Source organism: Rhinopithecus bieti, unplaced genomic scaffold (genome assembly GCF_001698545.2).
Source record: "Rhinopithecus bieti isolate Rb0 unplaced genomic scaffold, ASM169854v2 scaffold_6933, whole genome shotgun sequence".
Taxonomy (NCBI): domain Eukaryota; kingdom Metazoa; phylum Chordata; class Mammalia; order Primates; family Cercopithecidae; genus Rhinopithecus; species Rhinopithecus bieti.
The window spans coordinates 3,145,048-3,154,561 of NW_016805426.1; positions in this window are offsets into that span (position 1 = coordinate 3,145,048).

The window sequence follows — 9,514 nt, forward strand, 5'->3', positions numbered from 1 at the left end:
ACCAGAGCTTTAAGATAAAGAAGAGTAGAAGTCATGTAGCCTAAAAGCATGCAGACATGCAGATAAAGGCTAACTGATGCTAAGAACTTTAACTGCTGCCTCAGAAGGCTTCGTCCTGGACTGGATGACAGACCCAGCAAAGACCATGTATAAAGATCTTTCAGTAACTGCGGCAACTTTATTATTTTCCAGTATTATATTATAGCCAGTTGTATTTATATCTAAATAGCAAAGTTAATTAGTGCTCAAAGGATAACCCCAATCCTAATTTTTATAGTTTGAATTTTCCCCTTCTTCTCCCTCCACAATGGTTTTGTGTGACAGAGAGGCTAAGCTACTTTCATCATCTTTTCAGAGGTTTTATTGCTTTAGAGGGTGAGCTAATATGTGCAGTCTAAACAGGGGTACTGATGTTTCTTTGACCCGTAATTGAAATTAATCATCTAAAAATGAATTTCATGCTAATACTGTCTTTATATTCAGTGAAGCGCATGGTTTTTGGGTAAATCATACCTGCTGAATAATGTGCTAGGTGATAATACACATGTATTAAGATATGTAGTATATACAAACATAAACCACATACAGAACTTTCTAGAATCCTTTTTCAATTTTAAATATTAACCTCTTAAGAGAAATGAAAAAAAAAAAAAGAGAAACTGTTAGTATCTTTAGATTTCTACCATGCAGCAGCACTTTCTAGGAATGACCTCTGAATTATTTTCTTGCAACCAATAGAGGTTTTATTTTGTTAACTGTATGTATTTCCTTCACCATAAAATCAGAAATAAGAGCAATAGCTTGCGTACTGTTTGTAAGGAGTTGTTTTAAAAATCATTAGTTTGCAAACTTTGTATCCTAATTATATCTTAAGCAACTAATTTTTTTTACACGTTCAAGGGCTCTATGGAGATCTTTTATATCAATGTTTTGAACTATGTATACACCTAAAACACCAATGTAAAGATGACAGCTGACACACAAGCAATTAGAATGTGTGTTGTGTGTGTGTGTGTGTGTGTGTGTGTGTACACATAGGATATTGATTTGTTGGGTGCTAAAAGAAACATCATTAATTTGATGGTAGACCCCAGAAAAATGGATTGACTCTACTGTTTTACCTACTAAAAGAAATCTGTTTGATTTGCTCACTTTCTTCCATCGTCTCTATCCTCCTTAAAATTCTGCTTTAAAAAAAAAAAGAAAGAAAGAAAACAGCCTTAAGTGATACTTTGAACAGGAAAAATGAGTGATTCAGTGCCCTGATCATTCTCAGGCAGAAGTCAAATTGAGCTCTTCTGAGGAAAGACATTTCCTTCTGAGGAAAGGCATTGTATTATTTTCAAAATGAGTAGGAGTCTTGAATTCTTCTTTAAATTAGCTGTCTTTTAGATATGCCCTCAAAAATACCTTACTTTCCACACACACACACACACACACACACACACACCATATTTCCAGTTTGAAATTGATTTCTTCAACTTACGAACATTTATAACAATTGTAAGATATTCTGGAATGAAAAAAACAGAGAAATCACTGTTTCTCCATCTTGCACAAGTGCTAGAACGTAAGCGCTAACTTCAGTGCCTCTCTGCGAACCTTGGGCGTTCCACCCTCAGAAGCAGGCCTAAAACTTTCATGTAGTTGAGGAGGATGCATCATCCTCATCATATCTTATGGCTTTTGGAAGGACCACCAAATTGATTCAAAATAGATAACATGAGTCAAAGAGATTCACACACCATCTGAGAAAATCATTGAAGTATGCTGACATTTCAAAACCTTCAAACTCAGAATGGAAAAACCTCTAATAGTGTATGTGTTACTAAAGTGACGTCCATGACCATATAAATGTCCCTAGGCATAGCTCTTCCATGAAATTATAACACTTTTTCGATGTAATCAAGAAGGGAAGCATAGAGTGTCCAGTGAAAAACACTGGCCCTTTTGTAACCTCATAAAAATAGAGGTCTATTTCTAGTTGGAAACAGAGGTTATTGTGGTATAGTTTCCATATGTTTTTTAAAAAATCCTATCTTTTAAGGTTTTGCCTGTGAACTAACTTCCCTCTCCCTGACCCACTTGGTGACCTTCATTCATTTTGCCCTTGACCCCCGCTGCTCCTAGAGTAGGAGGAGCAGGTTTGCTTAACACACAGGATCAGGTGTGAAGACTCTGAGGAGTTCTTGGTGGATGACATGGGGTGTATTTTGCAGGGGAGAGAGCAGTGTGGCTCCTAAGACCAGTCAGGAAAGGGATGGGGTACGGGTATCAAGTGTTCCTGAAGGGCGATTCATTTCAGGTACATAGAATAGCGTGTGCCTGTGATGGTCTTAACTGTGGAGAAGCTGGGAGTATGGCTTCAAGCCATTCGGTTTCTGAATCATTCTTGGGCATAGACTGCCACAAAATGCACTGCCAAGGGGAGAAACTGGTGCTTTTGGGAGGTACCAGCAGGCTACCCTCCCTCCAGGTACCGCAAACAATGTGTAGCCCACTTTCTTAGAAGTCTGATTTAATTGCTATTGCGATTCTGTCTTAAATTTGCCTTGTGATTGGTTCACCTGTGCCCACCCTCGCCATCCTCTCTTGTCCCCTCCGTGTTTCACGTTCCCATCCCCACCCCCCCCTTTAAAGGAAACCCACGGAGGATAAGAATCTAGCCTGGTGTTCATAAGCTCTTTTTCTATTGGTGCCAATCTTGAAAAACGAGAACCAGAAACGGCTAGATGAGAACCCAGTGCTCTAGTGAGGAGAGACGTGGGAGCCGGGAGGGGAGGGAAGCCAGATGAAAGTCATACTGCTCAGATGTCTCCCATTTTTCCATATTCAGGAGGGAGCTTTTCGGGCAGAGTAGAAAAGGGGCGATATTGTGATTAGGAAAAAAACCAACAGACAATACCTTCTCATTGAAAGCAGCTTTGTTGTTAGGTGTAATTTAAAAAGCAATCAAACAAATGAATTTACAATGGAATTTGCCCACCTGTTAAGTTGTGTGGATAGATACAGGGGATGGAAACAGGCCAGTAGGCTGGAGTGAGTAGCACTGCATGACAATTAGTGGCTGTGATAGTGTTAAATGAAAATATAACAGAGGCCACCAAAAATGGTAGAAAATGCCATCACTTACCTCATCAAAAGTTGCATAATAAATAAATGAAATGAGATGTGATTAAGGGCAATACCACCAGAGGCTGTCTCTCAGATGCTGCATCTTGTAAAAGACACAGTCATCCTGTAAAAGTTGTAATGTTTATCATTATCATGATTTCTTTTTTTTTGAGACAGAGTCTTGTACTGTCACCTAGGCTGGAGTGTAGTGTCGCGATCTCGGCTCACTGCAAGCTCCGCCTCCCAGGTTCACACCATTCTCCTGTCTCAGCCTCCGGAGTAGCTGGGACTACAGGCTCTCGCCACCATGCCCAGCTAATTTTTTGTATTTTTAGTAGAGACGGGGTTTCACCATGTTAGCCAGTATGGTCTCGATCTCCTGACCTTGTGATCTGCCCGCCTCGGCCTCCCAAAGTGCTGGCATTACAGGTGTGAGCCACCGCGCCCAGCTATCATGATTTATTATAAAGCAATATATAGCTCTGCTTGTATGATCTGATGGCTGGCCACTGCAAACTTGTTTACAAACCGAGAGGCCCAGGTCCATGCCTACTAACTAGCAATCTTTGCAAAGGCAGTCTTTTGGGTTTGCTGTATTGTTTTCTTTCTTTTTCTTTTTCTTTTTTTCTTGGAGGTGGAGTCTCCCCCTGTCACCCAGGCTGGATGCAGCGGTGTAATTATAGCTCACTACAGTCTCGACCTCCTGGGCTCAAACCCTCCTCCCACCTCAGCCTTAAAAGTGGCTGGGACCACAGGCATGGGCCACTATGCTTGGCTAATTTCATTATTTTTTTGTAGAGATGGGATCTTTCCATATTGTGCAGGCTGTTCCTGAGCTCCTGGGCTCAAGTGATTCTCCAGCTTTGGCCTTCCGAAGTGCTGGTATTACAGGAGTGAGCCGCTGAGCCTGGCCATGTTTGCCATATTCTCAGTGGTTCTATTTCAATTGATATGACAGGCAGTAAAGGCAGATGCCCACACAACTGAGAGAATGTATTCAAAACGCAGTCAGGCACTGCTGTAGGAGCTGTTGGCTACTCTGGTCTAATTTTCTCATTATGAATCTGTGTCATTTTCCAGAAGGGTGTTAGACTAAGAAAGATGGAACCAACAATGCTCAACTTTTACTGTGTTTGCTCTGAGAAATTCCAGCTGTTTTGATGTCCTCATTAAGCCTTCTGGAAAACTCTAAAGTTTACCAATATGACAACTTCCGGAAAAAAAAGAAAACACAACAACAAAAGACTAGTTAAAAAATTTGTTTTTGATATGGACCTTTTGTGATAAATCCATTTAATAGCATTTAAGATTTTAATTTTTAAGATGCTTTTCTCTTACTTTGATCAAATTGTGCAAAGCAGCATTATTAGATTTCTGACTGCGACTAGTACTTGGGATGATTCTGCCTGTTCACATGTAAGGTGATTCAAAGTCTTTTTCTTCTTATTTGTGTATTCGACTTCTCTGTTTGCTGCTGTTGCATCCTAGCAGTCCTCACATTAAAAAAAAAATTCATTCCTTATCTTACAGCGGTAAGGAGATACATATTGCAATTGACTTCATGGGCCTACGCAGGTACTAAACGGCTTCTAAGCAAAAGGAGAACTTGCCTACAAATTTTTGAAGGCTACCTGAAGCACAGTTCCAAGCAACAGGCAGGAGAATAATGTGCTGTCATCTCAGGGCAATTCTGCATTGTGTTTGTGTTGAGATGGCCGATTGGGCTCTTATGCTTGACTCCCCATTTTGGAGGACATTTATCTGCCAGAAGATTAGGATAATGTCTACAAAAGACACAGGCTTCGTATGGCTAAGCATATTCACAAGCAACACATAAAATTGAACAATGCATTCTTTTAGTGAACAGGTATCTTTCTACATTGTGTTAAGCAATCATTTGTTCTGTTATTGTTTCATCAGAGCAATTACTTCCTACGGCAACTCGTACTATAAGGTATCTCGAACAGGACTGTGCATCAGCTTGATTTAAGGAATACAAGAGTAAGCACAATGCGGGAATAACATGGAAAAAGCCTGAGAATGGAATGTAAAATACAAAAGGATAGGAAGCCATACATCATCACACAAAGTCACATTATGACGTGGTGGCCTTAGCAGGGACTCCTACAGTGCTGCAAGCTGCAGCCAAAAATACCGCAAGAGCTTGAACTTAGAAACTGACTGTAAAGTTGCCTTGAATGGCCCCAGACACTTTGGCCTTTGTTTATATAAGTCTTTGTTTTCCTCTGACAGTACCAGGAACCTAACATTTTCCTACTCGCGTATATTTCTGTATTCATTGTATTTGCAATGCCACATTACGTTGACTGGTTGACAGGTTGGCGGTGTGAATGAAAGATTCTTTATTGACAATCTTCCTTGTCTTTTTTCTCTGCCTATTAAGTTGAATTAAATTCTATTTTTTCTGGCCGACCCTGTCCAACCTCCCTCTAGGAAGCAGCAGAGAACTGAACTTGGTCTAGGCAACCAGACTGAATTTGTGGTGAATCAGGAATCTTCCTTTAGAACCAGAGTTGCAATGGTTTGGCTTGAGACAGAGTTCATTGCTACCAATTCCAGCTCTTTTGCAAGCTTGCTGTGTGACTTTTGGGTAAGTCATAACCTTTCTGTTTTTAGTTTCCTGAAAAGTGGAGATAAAGCTGCAGGGCTTTTCATCCATTTACCTCAGAGGAGTTTTGTGAAGGTTAGTTAATTAATTGTCAAGATGTCTGTGCATGGGGTGTGTTAAGGAAATGTCAAGAAATGGGACAAACCAGGCAAGGGAGGAAGCAGGAGTGATTATGGAATAATGGCTACTTTTTCAACATCTTCAAATTTCTAGGGCAGTTGTCAGGTGAAGTTCCCAAATTTGACCCCTCTAAAAATTTATACCTCAGGTTGTCTATTTTTGGCTTTGCTTCGTTCTGTAGGATTCTTCGAAGAGTCTCCTGGTTCAGTAATTGTCTTTGAACTAAGAAAGTACAGAAAACTTTGGGAGGACTTTTTGGGCAAATAGGAGCTTCATTTTTACCATATCTTTAAGGATATATTCTATCAATATTCATGCAAAGGATGAAACTGTTTTCTTTGGGATTCTGATCACCTCTGGCCAGGCTAGCAAAGATGGGCAGGCTTGTGGAATTCGGACAATAAAACCTACCACTTCTTGAGCAGTGAATGTACTCCCTCTGGGAACTTCACTTATGAAGATGGTGAATGGTGGTTTCTGGTCTCTGACTCCCCTCTCACTGTATTTCCTTGCTGATCAATTTATAACTCTCCAAGAGAGAAGTCATAGCTAGTAACGAGTGTGATCATGGACCTAAGAGGCGTTAACTGGCTCTTAGAGATTCAAACCTGTGAACAGTTCTGACCATATTAGTCTTAGGTTGTGAGCAACTGCACCTGACAATGGACCTGTGAAACATAATTAAGCATTGATATAAATGACTAAAATGTCATTCGAACTTGATGATTCCTGAAACTCATTATTAGAAGAGAGCAGGGAGTTCCCTGTATGTTTTTGTTTTGAGCACCTAAATATTCATTGAACTGGAGACATACTGGAAGGAGGGAGGAGAGTAGGATAATAGAACTGCTAGAGCAACTGCTTTGATTTTTAGACAGGTTTGGTGGAATTAGGAAAAAAAAGAGAAGAAAAAAATGGTTGTGTGTGTGTGTGTGTGCTGGTGGGGGCATGTCCTCTTTGCTTATTTATTTTGCTTACATTTGAACAAATTGCAGGAAAGCGTGGAGCAGAAATCTGTCTTCTTTCTAATGTGTAAAAAAATCAAGGACCTCGTGTGGTTCATGGTCGCTACATTGCTTAATGGGCTGAGAACTGGGTTGGAGGGATCATTTCATTCGATGGCCTGGGAGATGGAGATTTTAGGCGGCTTCATGCCCACAGTGGGCTAATGGCTTAGCTGTAAATAGAAACTGACTTCTCTTGATACCCAGATTTCCATTTACTAAAAGTGAAAATAGACCAGGTGCGGTGGCTCAAGCCTGTAATCCCAGCACTTTGGGAGGCTGAGGCGGGCAGATCACGAGGTCAGGAGACTGAGACCATCCTGGCCAACATGGTGAAACCCCGTTTCTACTAAAAATACAAAAATTAGCTGGGTGTGTTGGTGCACACCTGTAATCCCGGCGACTCGGGAGGCTGAGGCAGGAGAATCGCTTGAACCCTGGAGGCGGAGTTGCAGTGAGCGGAGATCGCTCCACTGCACTCCAGCCTGGCAACAGAGCAATTCCATCTCAAAACAAACGAACAACAACAACACAAAAGTGAAAATGATTTTCTTTACCAAATAGTTGGGGAGAGTAAAGGCAGTTTGTACAAAACGCAGCCTGGTAGATAAACACCGTACATGATCATGTAAGAGTGGCTGATGGACTAGTATTGAATAGTTATGAAACATAAAAGTTAGTGTATTTTTGGATACATGGGGAGCAAAAATAACCCAGAGCAATGTTTTCTTCTTTCAACAAATATCGAGGACCTCTTCGTGGCATTTAGAAAGCCTTGCTTCCAGACTTGGCAGTGTGGGCGGAAGGCATCTAGAACTCAACGCTAAAACAAAAATAACAACACACACACACACACCATGCTGAGACGCACTTCTTCATGTCACACACATGTTGTGGAAAATGACTGCGGGGGCAGTGAGCTGCGATTGTTGATGTGGGAGTTAGAGCCGCCTGGATTGTGAGGTCCCAGGCAAGAAAGTGGAGGTAACTCAGCGAGAAAGCCACATAGCCTCATCTATTTATAGGTCCTGGTGGTGAAAAAGTAAAACCAGAGTGCAGCTTCTTGTACCTGCTGCTCCCAACTGAAGCTCGCGAAAAACGGATGAGACCTCCTTTTGGTGGCCTTTGTAGTTTTAACCGACACACATAAAAAAGTGATGACTTAGCGGCAACCCCCCTTCCTGACCCCCTCAAACAGGTGAGGGAGTCAGACAGGCAGCCCCGTCCAACGTTCAATCTTCTTCTCCTTGGTCCAGAAATGCATCTGTGCAATCCTTGGTCATGTGAAATGCACTGGATTTTAATTTTTCTTCTTAAAGAAACTTCATGGTACTCCTTTTCTTGGGGGGATTTGTTATTTACAATCAAGAACTTTCAAATTAATCCCAAATTTATACCAAAGTACTGTGTAAAGCATTTATGTTTCAGATCTTTTTATCCTTTTTTCCCTCCTCTGGATTGTGTGCAAGGTACACACACACACACACACACACACACGGTTGCAAAGTCTTCACCCAAAGACCACAAACAAAACAAAGCTAGTACCAGGGCAGAATCGTGCCTTATACACAAGGTCTAATTGTTTAGCAGAGGATGCAGCCAGCCCGTTTCTGAGCTCTGCGTGCTTCCTAGCCTCCCTGGATCCCGGGATCTGGACTTGTCAATGTTGCTGGAGAATTCTCTTATGAGAATCGCAGGCACTAAGCTGTGTGTTCTTCAGGATGTCTGCAGTGACAGCTTATCATGAACTGTCAGGAACTGTTGACAAGGGCTTACGATGATCTTGGTAAAAAGAAAAATCTCATAAGAGTCAGGACCCTGGGCGGCAGCGGCAGAGGGAGGTGCTGGGGGCGGTGGCATCGCGCCCACACCGCGTGGTCCCCGCGCGCGGCCTGGCTGGCAGCGCCCCAGGCAGCGCCACGGTAAGCAGGAAGCTGCGGCCGAGCTGAGTCGCTCAAAAGCTACTGGAGCTAATAGATTGTGGTCATGAGGAGAGCGGCAGCATCTCGGTAGTGATGGGAACACTCAAAAGCATCGTCAAAACAGTTGCAGAAACATGCTGAGCTCTGCACTCCCGAGCCCGTGCCTGCTGCAGCCGGCTTGGAGTTTGCTGGTAGCCACTGCAGCCCGGGCCCCGCGCATCCAGCCTGGGGGTGCGATGAACAAGAGAAATGGGGTGCAAAATGTTGTATCCGCGGAGCTGCTTGCAAAATGGCATTTCTGAAGCCCCTCGTCCGTTCTCTGGTGGTTGGGCAATGCTTGTTTCTCTTCCTGCTGCACCCACCCCCATCTCCACTAGAATTTTTTTCCTTCCTTCCTTCCTTGTTTCTTTCCTTCCTCCTTTCCTTCCTTCCCTTCCTTTCCTTCCCTTCCTTCCCTTCCTTCCCTCCCTTCCCCTTTCCTTTCTTTCTCTCTTCTTTCTTTCTTTCTTTCTTTCTTTCTTTCTTTCTTTCTTTCTTTCTTTCTTTCTTCCTTCCTTCCTTCCTTCCTTCCTTCCTTCCTTCTTTCTTTCTTTCTTTCTTTCTTTCTTTCTTTCTTTCTTTCTTTCTTTCTTTCTTTTCTTTCTTTCTTTCTCTTTCTTTCTTTTCTTTCTTTCTTTCTCTCTCTCTCTTTCTTTTCTTTGTTTTCTTTCCTTTCTCTTCTTTTT